Genomic DNA, 13090 nt, shown 5'->3' with positions numbered 1-13090 from the left:
TGTCAAAGAACCAGCCCCAACCTCTTCCTGTGGGTGGTTTCTGGCCTCACGTAGCTCATGTCTGCCACCACCCCAGCCACCAAAGATGCACTTAGCAGCACCATCGCCATAGCAAAGGATCAGCAACTGGCAAAGTGATTGGAATAGAGATGCTGCCCCGACCAGACCAACCTGCCAGTGAGCAAAGGCTAAGCTAAACACCGGTCACAAATCCTCCCAGTGCCACTCACTCTCTCTGCTCAGATACCATCCCCACTTTGCCTCATGCTTACGTCCGTCAGCAACATGCTCCCGGGCCCAGGGCCAACCAGTCTCCCATCTGTAGCAGAGACTTTACAGCATCCCTGCTTGTCCCTACCACCCAGCCACCAACCACTTTTACCTTCTCTCCAGTCTCTGTCCACCACAGCTGGTTCAGCCATCACTCTGCGTGCTCCAAGCTCAGCGGCGGCGTGTGCCAAGGCTGGTGCCCTCTCAGACTAATCAGCGCTTCCTGTTACAGCTGTCGCATTCCAAATGATTTTGTCATTTTCTTTCCAGGGGAGGACATCTACATCCCTGAGTGACAAGGGGCTCATGGAACTGCTTGCAGGAGGATTAGTTCATCAATTCTAATTTGACGGCCTTGGAATAAAATGCCTGGTAGACTATAGAGATGAGCTTTTGTGTCTTCAGCAGAAGATGCTGAATCATGCCCAACATGCTCGGAAGGACAACTCAGTTGTTTGGTTTTCAAAGCTGCATCCTTGCCAGTTCAGCAATTATACCTCCCTAGCTATGGGTGTGTGAAACTAATCTGACGGCTGCACATACAGAATATTTGCACACACACATTTGGCATGCAGACGACCGCTGGGAAAACATTATTTACCATCTATGGTGCGGAAGCCTTGAAAGCTCTCAACCCAGGTGGTGCCTTATAGTAGATGACAGGCCAAAGGGCTTAGCCCCAAAGCCTCAACGGTACTTGGAGGCCTCCCTCTAGTGCTGAAACACCTTTGAGGAACTGGGCCTTGCAGTTTTAAGAAAGACGCCCTTAGCTTTATTTGGTTTGACTGACAGCCATCTGGCCACAGTCGTTACAGGAAAATCTTGGCTCATGACTGGCTAAAAAGCACCACAGGAATCATTGTGTTATTGTTACAACAGGGTGATACTGGTCCGTTGGAACTCAGAGCAGCATCTGGCCCAGCAGCTGGGACACAGAGCAGCAGTAGCTTCTATTCCGTCTCACATCACCATGAAGAGAAAGGGACCAAGAAGTATTGTCAACCTCAGACTCCCGGCTAAAAGAGAACGCAGTGCAGAAATCGCTACTCTCAGCCAGCTGCCCAAGTCACGAGCTGATGCCTGGGCACCCTGCCCTATTGAACAGGGCAGGGCCCGTCTTTCTGTTCTGTTTGTACAGCTCCTAGCACAATGGAGGGCACAACTAGGGCTCCTCGGTGCTACAAATAATAATATGATAAATGTGTATGGCACAAACTCATCCTATTCCAGAGCGAGCCAGCTGTATTGGGAAACAAAAACAAAACAAACTGGTGATGTTTTCAGTAAACAATTAGACCATCATTTCCCCCAGCTGAGTATGGGTCCAGCTCACACTTCCACGGGACTCAGGATGAACATTTATAGCTATAGCAACACTGGGTTAACCTTGACCAACACATAAAGGTTAAAACCTACAGGGGCTTGTCGCCATTAGGATTTTACACTGAGATTGGTATCATGCCTTATCAATCTCAGTGCAAACCCACAGCTCCCTCTGCAGGGACCACAAAATCAGTGTGATCAAACGGCAGGGAAAAGAGACAGACAGGCTGGGCAAGGGACAGACAAAGAAATGGAAAAGCATATGGGGGCAAGAGGACACCCAGGGAGAGAAGTAAGTCAACAGCAAGGGAGTGAATGGGGTGGGCGGAGCGAAACAGAGATTCAGACACAAAATCCAGAAGCAACATAACAATGAAGGGCGCAAAGCGGCGGCTGTTTATCATTCGGGACGCAGGGATTGCCCCACGCCTCATTACCCCCCCATCACGGTGTATTTGGGCAATGTGATCATCACATGGCTGACAGCCTCTGGAAAAATAATGACCAGTGCGGCTAGTTTATGGGGGAAAAGCAGAGTGTGGGCAGGCCGGCACTCACACGGGTCACTGCACCCAATGATCGCTGTGTACACAGTTAATAAAGAGAAAAGCACTGTCACCAGCCACGAGGTCTTTGACAGCAAACACTGTGTGTGAGAGAGACAGAGGGAGAGCAGAACAAGGATGGGGAGGGGGGAGGGGCTCGGCCTGATACGGACCTGCAGGAATTTAGAGTTTGAAGGGCTAAAATCACACTTAGGAACAGAGGAACTGCCAGTTGGACTTAACCGCGCCGGCCCTCTTGCTCTGACAGTGGCTAGCACCAGCCGCTTCAAAGTAAGGTGCAGAAAACCCTGCAGCAGGCAGTTCTGGGCTAGTCTGTCACAGGGCCAGCCTCTTCCGAACCCTGCGCAGGTCAGCTCATGCCCTGAAGCTTGCTCAGGTCTTGGCCTCAATGACCTCATGTGACAATGAGTTCCACTGGTCGCTTGTGAGTTGCATGGGAAAGTATTGCCTGGTATCAGTTGTCTATCAGCTGCCCAGCCATGTCACTGAATGTCCCCTTGCATGCATAGTGTGCCAGAGGGCAAACAGAAATGCCCATTCTACTCTCTCTAAACCATTCATATGGCGCCTGTAAAATCCTGGGATTGTACCTGTCTGTTGCTGAGGCAGGATAGTTTATAGCAAAAACCAGCATGAATTCAAGTCCGTGAATCGCTGCGTCATTCCTGTCCTGCTGTGTGCAGAGCTGGGGGCTGACGACAAGGCACGGGACATCACTTGCAAATAATGTCAGCTCCATGGTACAATGGCATTCAGTCAAAGCCCCTGGGAGGAATGCGGAGCACGGTGCTGGCTCTCTGTGAGTAGGAAAGGCAGGGCCGGCTCTAGGCACCAGCAAAACAAGCTGGTGCTTGGGGCAGCACATTTTTAGGGGTGGCATGGCCGGCGCCAGAATGCCGCCCCTAAAAATGTACCCCGGCCGCCCTAGCTCATGTCCGCTGCTGCTGCTCGCGCGCCGCTGCTCCCCCTCCCTCCCAGGCTTGAGAGCCTGGGGGGAGGAGGCAGGGCTGGGGATTTGGGGAAGGGGCGGAGTTGAGGCGGGGTCGGGGGTGGGGTAATTAAAAAAAGGGGGGGGCAGCCAAAATTGTTTTTGCTTGGGGCGGCAAAAATCCTAGAGCCGGCCCTGAGGAAAGGTGCTTGCTTTTATCCCTCATTCCCAGTTTTCCAGCCTTCTTCTGCCTTGCACTCTGCCTCCCTCTTCTGCTTTCACTGGGACATGCAGTGTCTCTCTCTCCCCTCCCAGCCCACCTCTGCCCTAACACACCCCACCTGCTTCTCACTGCCATCCTCCCTTCCCCCCAAAGGACCTGGGGAGCAGCTGCCCCATGGCCTGCTCCAGCCTCCTCTGCCCATAGCTGCTAGCTCGCTCCGAGCCTGAATGGCTGTTTGTGCTCAGTGCACCCGCCCTGCCCTGTCCTCCTTGGGGGGATGGGGGGGGGGTACTGGCCAAAGCGCTCTGTGTTTCAATGGGAGCAGGACCTTTGTCTCACCATGTTTGCATCTCTTATGCACCCCGACACCCCATCGTCATAGAATCATAGAATATCAGGGTTAGAAGGGACCTCAAGAGGTCATCTAGTCCAACTCCAACCCCCTGCTCAAAGCAGGACCAATTCCCAACTAAATCATCCCAGCCAGGGCTTTGTCAAGCCGGGCCTTAAAAACCTCCAAGGAAGGAGACTCCACCACCTCCCTAGGGAACCCATTCCAGTGCTTCACCACCCTCCTAGTGAAATAGTATTTCCTAATATCCACCCTAGACCTCCCCCACTGCAACTTGAGACCATTGCTCCTTGTTCTGTCAGGAGAACAGTGGGTTTGGCTGGGCTCTCTGGGGCAGCAGCTGTGTGAGCACTGCCCCGGCTCAGCGCTGGGCACATCGTCACCTGGCGGGACGGATGATTTTGACAGACAAGGGGGCCTTGTGCTCCCCTGTTTATTTCCTGGTGTGCACCCAGCTCCAAAGCTAATGTCAGGGCGGGTTAGCTGGTGGACTCCTGCTCCCACTAACCCAAACCTTTGTGAGCCTCCATGGGCTGGAGCTGCCAGGTGGTAGGGTCCCCTCAGCAACAGAACGGGGAAAGTCCCCACCCTCCAGCAGAACTCACTTCTAGGGAAGGGGCAGAAGGATGTGGCTGGCAGAGCCAGTCTTAAGGGGATGTTGCACGTATAAGTTTTCTCTACTTGTCCTGAGCCTGTGACAAGCTCTTTGTCTGAGCCCTGACGCAGAGGTAGATTTAACTACTTCAGTGCCGGTGCAGGCTGCAGAATGCACTGCTGGTGCGGCTCCCCGGAGCCACTGCAGCTGCTGACAGCACGTCAAAGAGCGCAGCTGTATTCTGCTGCCACCTCCGGCTGCGTGACAGCCCAAGAGACCAGGCTAAGAATGCTCTCTGTGCTGAACAGTAGCCTGGCGGGGAGCGGGTTTTTACCATCTATTTGCAGGAGCGGGGGGTGTGAGCTTGGAGTGGGATGAAGTGGCAGACGGCGGGTTTCTAAAAATGCCAGCAACACTCCACTCATTGCTCAAACTGGACTTTGCCTGGGACAGCCCTCGCCGCAGCTCACCGCAGCCACGGGGTCACTTTTAGAGCCTCTCACCCGTTTACTGGCTAGGTCCAGCCCTAGTTAGTGCCTGAGATTGGCATCCCCTGCCCCCACCATGGCTAAGAAATACCTCGAGGAGTTTATAAGAATTGTTACAATCGTTGCACGCCTGGACATTCTCCCTTTGAAACGCTCCAGGACTGATTTTTCCCCCCAGCGTAATTACATCTGGGGCCGTATCTGCCCCTGGGGTGAGCTGAAGTCCCAGAGCTTAAGGCCAGAACCTGCCACCAGATCCCGTCAAAGGAGCGACACTGATCAGCAACAGCCCAGGAGATTTACTGCAATATCAAAGGAAACCCCAAAGGCATCATCTAGGGCATAGCACTCGGTTCTCCAGCCCTCCAGGCAGGGTGCCTGGCACTAGTAATAAAAGCGCAGCCTCCTGCAATCACTGGGGCTCTCGCTCAATACAGCACCGAACTAAGCAGTTCCTCCTGCCCCCAAACACTGACACTATGGAGTTAGTGCTGAGACAACATAGGAGCTGATGCAAGCCACACGTCAAGGAAGGAATCATGTGGATAGAGTGCTAGGAGCCGGATTCCCATTCAGCCAATCCCGCTCTTCCTGCCCGCCAGGCTGGGCTTTTCTATTTAGCGTTTGGATGAATCTGGTAAATCCTGGCCAGATGCCAGCAAAGGGCCATTCCCATCACACCACCCCTGCAACAAACCGAATGAGAGCAAGCAAGCCGCTCCGGATTTGTGGGTTCCCCGCGCCGCCCTGGGAAGCTGCCGTGCTGACCTCCCTGCAGCCACACCAGGCCTCGTCCAGGACCTAAAATAGCCACCAGCCAGCCCTGTGGATGGCCCCGGCATCCGAGCACCCCACTCTCTGCTTTGCACCCTGGAGCTGGCCCCCCTCTGGCTTCCCCTCTGAAACACTGTATTGGAGCCCTTTGGTAAATTAGCCCTTCAACAGAGCTGCCCAGTAGGTTTCCATTCCGAGGCATGGCTTGCTCTGTGATCCCCAGACCCGGAGTCCCACCCCTCCCTCAGATCTAGCACCTTTCCCTCCAGAGATCTCCACACATTTTACAAAGGAGGTATCATTATCCCCACTTTACAGATGGGAAACTGAGGCACAGAGAGAGGGAGTGATTTGCCCACGGTCACCTAGTGGGTAAGTCACAGAGCTGGGCCTAGAGCCAGGGTGGCTGAGTCCCAGTCCAGTGTCTGTAGCTAATGGACAAGATGGAATCACCCCCATCTTACAGCCAGGTTGCTGAATCACAGGGTGAGTTACCCAGCATCGTGCAGAAAGCCTGGCAATAAAACCCAGCTCTCCTGAGGGCCAGGCCAGTGCCTTTACCTTCAGTCCACGCTTCCTCTCCAGTACAGCTCACACCACCGTCCAGCCCCTCCGCCTGGGCATGCCACTGAATGAGCCTCCCTCATATTCCTAGAGTCTGGTGGGTCTCAGCCTACCTATTTACCATTGTGGGTGCATATGCAGCTCGCTACGTGTTACATGGCCGCATCCACACAATATATATACTACCTGTATGGCCCTGAGGACGTCATATGGACCACAGCTGTGTGCTGATTGGGTTGCAAGCGGCCTGCGGGCTGAGAACCACTGACCCATACCCTGGCATGTCCTCACCCAGACAAGGAATGTGTAACTATGGACGCAACATCCTGTTGTCCTCCTCCTCCTCCGCTGCCTGCTGCTGCAGCTGGAGAAGCCACCGTTGTAGCCACATCATTGGCTCTGTGGTGAAGTCCAAAACTGAAGCCACCCGGTGCCAAGTGCCCATATAAAGTACAAACAGCTTCTGCGCATCGGCAGCTGCCGGCACAACGGTGTAGAGCTCTCTGACGCCCTGGCTGGCTGACAGCAGTTCCAAAGAGGTGCTAGCCCACCAAGAGAGGAAGCATGGGATGGAGACAGCAGAATCCTGGGATTTGGGGAGTTTGACCCCAAACCCTAGAATTCCACTGGCTTCTGCTAGGCATCCCACAATGCAGAGCCAGGGAAATCCCAGCATGCACACAGCTCAGCAGCAAAGCAAAGGACTATGGGATACCCACCCAAAATGCCATGTGCTCAGTGCACACCGAGCCCTGCCCACGTGTACACAGTGAAAAGGGTTCAAGTGTCTCCTGTGCGTGCTATTATTGCGTATTGCACGCTAGTTAGTGCGCGCTAACCCCCCTGCGTAGACAAGCCTGAGAGTGAGAGACCTGCTTGTCCAAACTAGTTCTGGAACTGGCTGGAGCCGGCAGGCAGAGTCTTCAAAGCTAACCGTTCACGTATTGTCTCAGAACAATCCTGCAACATTTACTGGGGTGTGGGCTATTATTTCACTTCCGGCTTGTTTTTCTGGACAACTCCCCCTGGTCAACTAACCCTGCATAATCATACAGCAAACATCCCAATAACCAGGTCACCGCTGGAGTGTTCCTCGGTTATCACAGAGCAGCTCCACCTCCATCGCTAGGAATAAAACAGTCTGCATTTGTCCCTAGCCCTTTTTATCCCAAAGGATCGTGAACACCCCACACATTAATAGCAGCCTAATGAATGATCATGCCACCGGGGCATGAGATGCACCAAGGGCAGCGGGACGTAGCAGCTGTCCCCAGTGCCCAGATGGGGAAGCTTGTGGAGAGTTGGGAAAATCCAGCTCTTGCAGAAAAGGGGAGAAAGAAAATCTCCATTCAAATCTAGTTAACATAAGAACGGCCATACTAGGTCAGACCAAAGGTCCATCTAGCCCAGTATCCTGTCTTCAGACAGTGGCCAATGCCAGGTGCCCCAGATGAACAGAACAGGGAATCATCAAGTGATCCATCCCATCGCCCATTCCCAGCTTCTGGCAAACAGAGGCTAGGGATAAACCTGAATAAACAAAGGTCTAAAAGAAATTCTAGCTCCCTCTGGTTTTGTCACTTTAACTCAAGCCTTTGTGGGTCAGGACAGTTAGCTGCTTTTACAGCAAGCTGCGATTTATTCATGTGGGGCTAGATCGAAGCCGTATTTCTAGCCGGCTAAGGAGCCGTGCACAGCTGAGCCGTCTCCGGAGCAGCCAAGGGGAGAACTGTGGTCTGCACCCCCCACTTACCAGTGGATACTGGGGAGTGGCTCTGCGGAGCCGGCTTTGTCCCCCTATCCCAGGAGCAGCGGGGTGGTGCGGGACTTGTGTGTCCTGAAAGCGGGTGTCACTGACAGCTCCGGCTGTGCTGCTCACACGTACTGGTGCAAGGTGATGACCCTCACGTGCTCCTCCTCAGCTCACATGGACTTTCCCTTTTCTTTTGCGTGTTGCATGTTACAGTCTCTAGCCTAGGCTGAAAGCTCAGTGCAATCCATCGCTGTACTGGCCATGGGCAGATCTGCGCTGCTTCAGTGCTAAACCCAATCCTCTTCCTGGCCGATTCCTTTCCGGGGCTGCTGAGGCGTGTCCAGCCACTGGTAAGCAGAGCAGAGTTTAATTAGTGGTTTTAGATTTGATTTCAGACCCGCTCCAATGCAGACTGACAGGCAGATACCTCCACTGCATTGCTCCCTGAGGCACCCTTTCCACGGGTTGAACTGTCTGCTCTTGCCGGGCCAGCTGGGAGGCAGTCGTGGTATTCGCCCCAATAGTCTTTCTCCCACAACACTGGAGTGCCAGCGGCGGCCCTCTTGTCACGTGTGGGATATGCCTGTGCATACCGTGTAAAATGGTCAGTCACGACTAAAATGTTCCCAACCTTCCTCCTGTCCACTTCTAAAGACAAGAAATCAATGCACAGCAGCTCCAAAGGTTTGCTGCTGGTGATACTCTGCAGATCTGCAGCTCTAGTGGGCAGAGTTTTCCTCTGAACACACAGAGCGCATGTCTCGCCTACATCGTTGTCCATCTGGGGCCAGTAGAACCTACTACGAATAAGTTCTAGGGTTCTCTCCATTCCCAAATATCCAAAGTCATCATGCAGGGCCCTCATGGCCAGGGCTCTGTCCTCTTTTGTTGTGTTCGTTGATTTTATAAAGGATCTACTGTGATCCGGTGCAGCACTCCCTGTATCAGTTTTAGTTTGCTTCATTCCCTCAACAGTAATCTACCCTCGGGGGTAGATGGAATAATTGCAGCAGGGTTTCGCCCCTCTCTTTCTGCAAGTCGTGAGTCACGAATGTCAGTATCTTGCAGTTGGGCTTTTTGCCAGTCAGCGGCACTAAGCATGGGCAACGGAGATTGGTCCAACACAAACTAGTTCACTGAGGCAGATGGCACACTCTCCGGAGGCAGGCCGGAGTTTCTGCAATACAACCATGAAGACTCTCGCGGGCCTCTGACTCTTGATAACTTCCATTGCAAATAGCTCTCACTCCATCTATAGGACTCTCAGCAATTTCCGATGGCGGCAGACGCCGGGACAACGCATCCGCACCTACATTGCTTCTCCCTGATCGGTACTGAATGCTGAATTCATAGCTCGCCAAGGCGGCCACCCATCTCTGCCGTGTAGCATCCAGCTTAGCACTTGTCAACAGGTAAGTCAGGGGAGTGTTGTCTGTCCACACTCGAAACCTAGCACCATACAAAGCAGTCACAAAACTGCTCAGTGATGGCCCATTCCAAGGCCAAGAACTCCAGCTTGTGAATGGGGTAGGAGTTTCACTATCAGACAGCCCTCAGTTGGCAAAGGCCACCGCTTTACATTTGCCTTCAACTTCCTGGCATAGGACCGCTCCTAAACCCTCCAAACTGGCATCTGTATGTGGGATAAATGGCACCAGGTAGCTTGGGGGTTGGGTTTAGCGCACAGCTTCAGGCCGGCACAGAGGAAAAGCGAATAGCTGGGATTTCTGTGCGCAGTCCGGCCTCAGCGTCGGGCTGCAGAGACCCTTTGCTGTGATCTAGAATTCCCCCACGTGGTGGCAGCAATGGCCCACCATTGCTCGCGAGACACCTCCAATGGCAGCTGACCCTTGGCTCTCCCTTCTGCTTCTCACCCCTCCCCAGGAGCGGTTCTGGCTGAACTCAGGGCATTTCTGCGGCCTCATAGCCCTCCTGCTCACCGCTGGCTGTTCTCTTAGGAGCCAACACTCCACAGCCACGCACAGGGCTGGGCCACACGCGGCTCCTTGCCCAGATCACACAGCAGCAGGGCGAGGCCTGGGGCAGAGCCAAGGGTCTCAAGGCATCCCAGGGGATTTGGAAGCCCAGTTCGCATGGAACTGAAGTGGGAATTGGGTGCCCAAATCACTTGGGTAGCTCTCAGGCTGGACCCCCGTGGCACTTGGGTGTCTGAAGGCAGGGAAATGACTGGGCTGTTTGGAGGAGGTGGGGAACAGCTGCTCGGGTCGTCTAGCTTCTGATCCCGCAGCTCTGGCTGCCCACACAGGGCATGGCCCCTGCAGCTGCGTTGGCTGTGACTACCCGGGACTGGCCAGACCTGCCGCGGATCTCACTGACGCCAGTGTAAACCTGGACTGTCTCCACTGGGCTCAATGGCGTTAGCTGAGTGGAAACCGGTGACAGATCACCTGCCCTCACAGTGGGGAGAGGCACAGCGAGGCGGGGGCCGGGGGGAGCTTGAGATGTCTGAGACTTTGAGAGCGGCCGCCGTCTCTCCCCCTTCAGCCACGCTTCCATGAAATCAACCAGACACAGACAGCGGTTGGGGGTGGTAGGTACCTGCAGCCCGAGACAGAGCACGGGAACTGCAGCGCCCATTGTGAGACCCCCTGAGCCTACCACAACTTGGGGTGCAAGCAGAGAGGCCTTGGGGGGACAGGGAGTGCCCCCAGCTCCCTTCAGCTCTCCCTGGGGAGATTGGTACCATGGCTGCTCAGGCCCGGGCCCTTGGGGAGTGGACTAGACAGCGAGTTAGTGTAAGCGACGTGTCCATCCCCAAACAGGCAGCTGGGTGCTGTCCTTAAAAGAGCTGGAAGAAAACACCACAGCAAGCTCCATGGGAGGGCAGGAGACCCTGAGAGAGCGGTGTGGACTTGTTCCTGGACAAAACAACAGCAGATGCTTTAATAACTCCTATGCCAATGAGTCACTGTCGGGAATGCCTTGGGTGTGGGTATCAGCTGTTGTCCCACCTGGGCGCGTGGCTTGTGATTGTGGCTGATTGTCAGCTGTTCCTATCATGGGGAAACAAATGCTTCAGTCTTAGTTCCTGCCCACCTAGGTGTTCTACCCGCTAGGGCTGCCCGAGCGTATCCCAGGAGAAACTTGACCTTTACATTTTGGGTCAGTAACTAGACAAAATCACCAACCAACACCCCCAGCAACTGGATTAACTTCCAACCCATGAGCTGCGAGGCACATCGGCTGTTGGCCACATCAGTGCAACTTGGGAAGCGGCTGGGCTGAGGCCCATGGCAAGGAGAGCAGCGCTGCGTTCACACCCTGTTTATGGAGAAACCACGCCGGGGGCTGACAGCTGTTCCTGAACACAGCCCGCCAATGAGCATCCTGCAAATGTGGGCATGGCATGGGCAGAGGGGCAGATGGGGATATAGGAGAACTGAAGTGTTATGGCCCAGATTCTCAAAGGTATAGGGGCACCTAACTCCCAGGGGGCATATGTGCCTCCCATTTCTTGTGTTCAGGGGAAGGTGACCAAACGGATCCCAATCCGCACCCCATCCAGGGAATTTAAACATGATCCCTTGTAACAAGGAAATAAACATTGCAGTGAGTAAGTTTCATTTCCAATCTCCTCAGCTGACTGCAGATGCTGTAAGTCAGTGGTTCTCAAGGAGGGGCCCGGGCCCCCCGGCGGGGGGGGGGGGAGCAGGTGTCAGGGGATCTGCCCAAAAAACACCAGACAGGAGGGCTGGTGTTAGACTCACTGGGGCCAAGGGCAGAAAGCTGAACCCCCAAGCAACTTAGCTTCGTGGGTCCCTTGTGGTGTAGGGCCCCAGGCAATTGTCCTACTTGCTACCCCCTAATGTCAGCCCTGGTTTTTAATCTACTGGATATGCAGAAAAAGAGTTGTTATGGCACGGGTGGGCAGTGGAGTTTTTATAGCATGGGAGGGTCGGAAAGAAAAGTGAAACAAGTACAGATTAAACCCAGGAAATACAATTTCACATCATGAATATTAGTAGGTTATGGGAACATTCATTACAGCCCTGCACTGGGTCCCTCGCCTGTGAATCAAGGAGAACATTCCATGGGCAGACTAGGCCTTAATAAAATGTGGTGCTTGGTCAGTTGTTTTAATAGACTTTAAAGCCAGAAGGGACCATTGTGATCATCTGTTTGACCTCCTGTATAGCAAAGGCCAGGAACCTCACTCAGGGATTCCTGCGTCCGGCCCAGAACGTCTGGTTGTGGTACAGCTGATCCCTTAGAAAGAAATAACCAATCGAGTTCAAATGATGGTTCTTCCACGGGCTACTTCCCTTCCCTCTTACAAATCTGCCCCCACGTGCATTCTCCTTTGCTTTTTCACCTCCTCCTGCCCCCCCCCCCAACTCATTGCAAACATTCACTTTCAATAGACAGCAGTCCCTAGCCCCCACCCTCTTTCTAGCCAGTGTCCAGCCCTGCGTGCTCACGTTTCACATGCTTCGGGAAGGCTCGCAGCTGAAAAGCAGGCACACTAAGCAGGGGTGTTTCCCCACACCCAGAGCAATGCAGTGAGTGTGCCAGCTCTGGGTGTACCAGCTGCAGGGCTCACAGAGCGGGGGGGCTAAAGATCTCCAGCGCAGGGTAGATTTCACAGCCATTTCCAGGGTGAATCAGCCTGCAAAGGGCAGTTGAAACAAATGTTGCTCAGGATCATCACATATTACTACCCGGACCTCTCCCCTTCTCTGCAGGTGTGGCAGGCCCGCTCCACGGATGAACTGCTAGGAGATGCGCCCGCTAGAGACTCCAGGTCACTGCTCCACCGGGGCAAGATAGGTCCATGCTGTGCCCACACCGTGCAGCATGGGGGTGTGTGGTTTCAGGCACTTTTGCCTTGCCCCAGTTCTGGGGCTCCCCCGGGTTTCCCCACATCACGAAATACCTGAGCCTTTGGGATTCAGACAGCATTAACCACTAACCCCCCCCATCCTTTTCCACAGTCCACGCCAGCGTCTCATGAGGGGGTTACCTCCCTGCAGGTTAGTGCAGTAGAGGCAATGCTGGTACAATGTAGGCTCCTAACGACAGGTGTGTGTCCTTTAAAATACAAACCGTGCAGGACACCGTGAGCTCGGTTGCTGTACTGTCCTGGGGGGGATGGACAGAGCTAGGCTGGCTCCAATTCAGGCCAGAGGAAGTTTTTTCCATTAAAAAGTGGATTTTTGGTCAAAAAAAGTTTAATCAAAAATGAAAGTTTGTATTTTTTTTTAAATAATTAGCAAGAAAGAATTTCTAATAAACT

Source organism: Malaclemys terrapin, chromosome 6 (genome assembly GCF_027887155.1).
Source record: "Malaclemys terrapin pileata isolate rMalTer1 chromosome 6, rMalTer1.hap1, whole genome shotgun sequence".
Classification (NCBI taxonomy): Eukaryota; Metazoa; Chordata; order Testudines; family Emydidae; genus Malaclemys; species Malaclemys terrapin.
Note: the sequence above shows the minus strand (reverse complement) of the source record.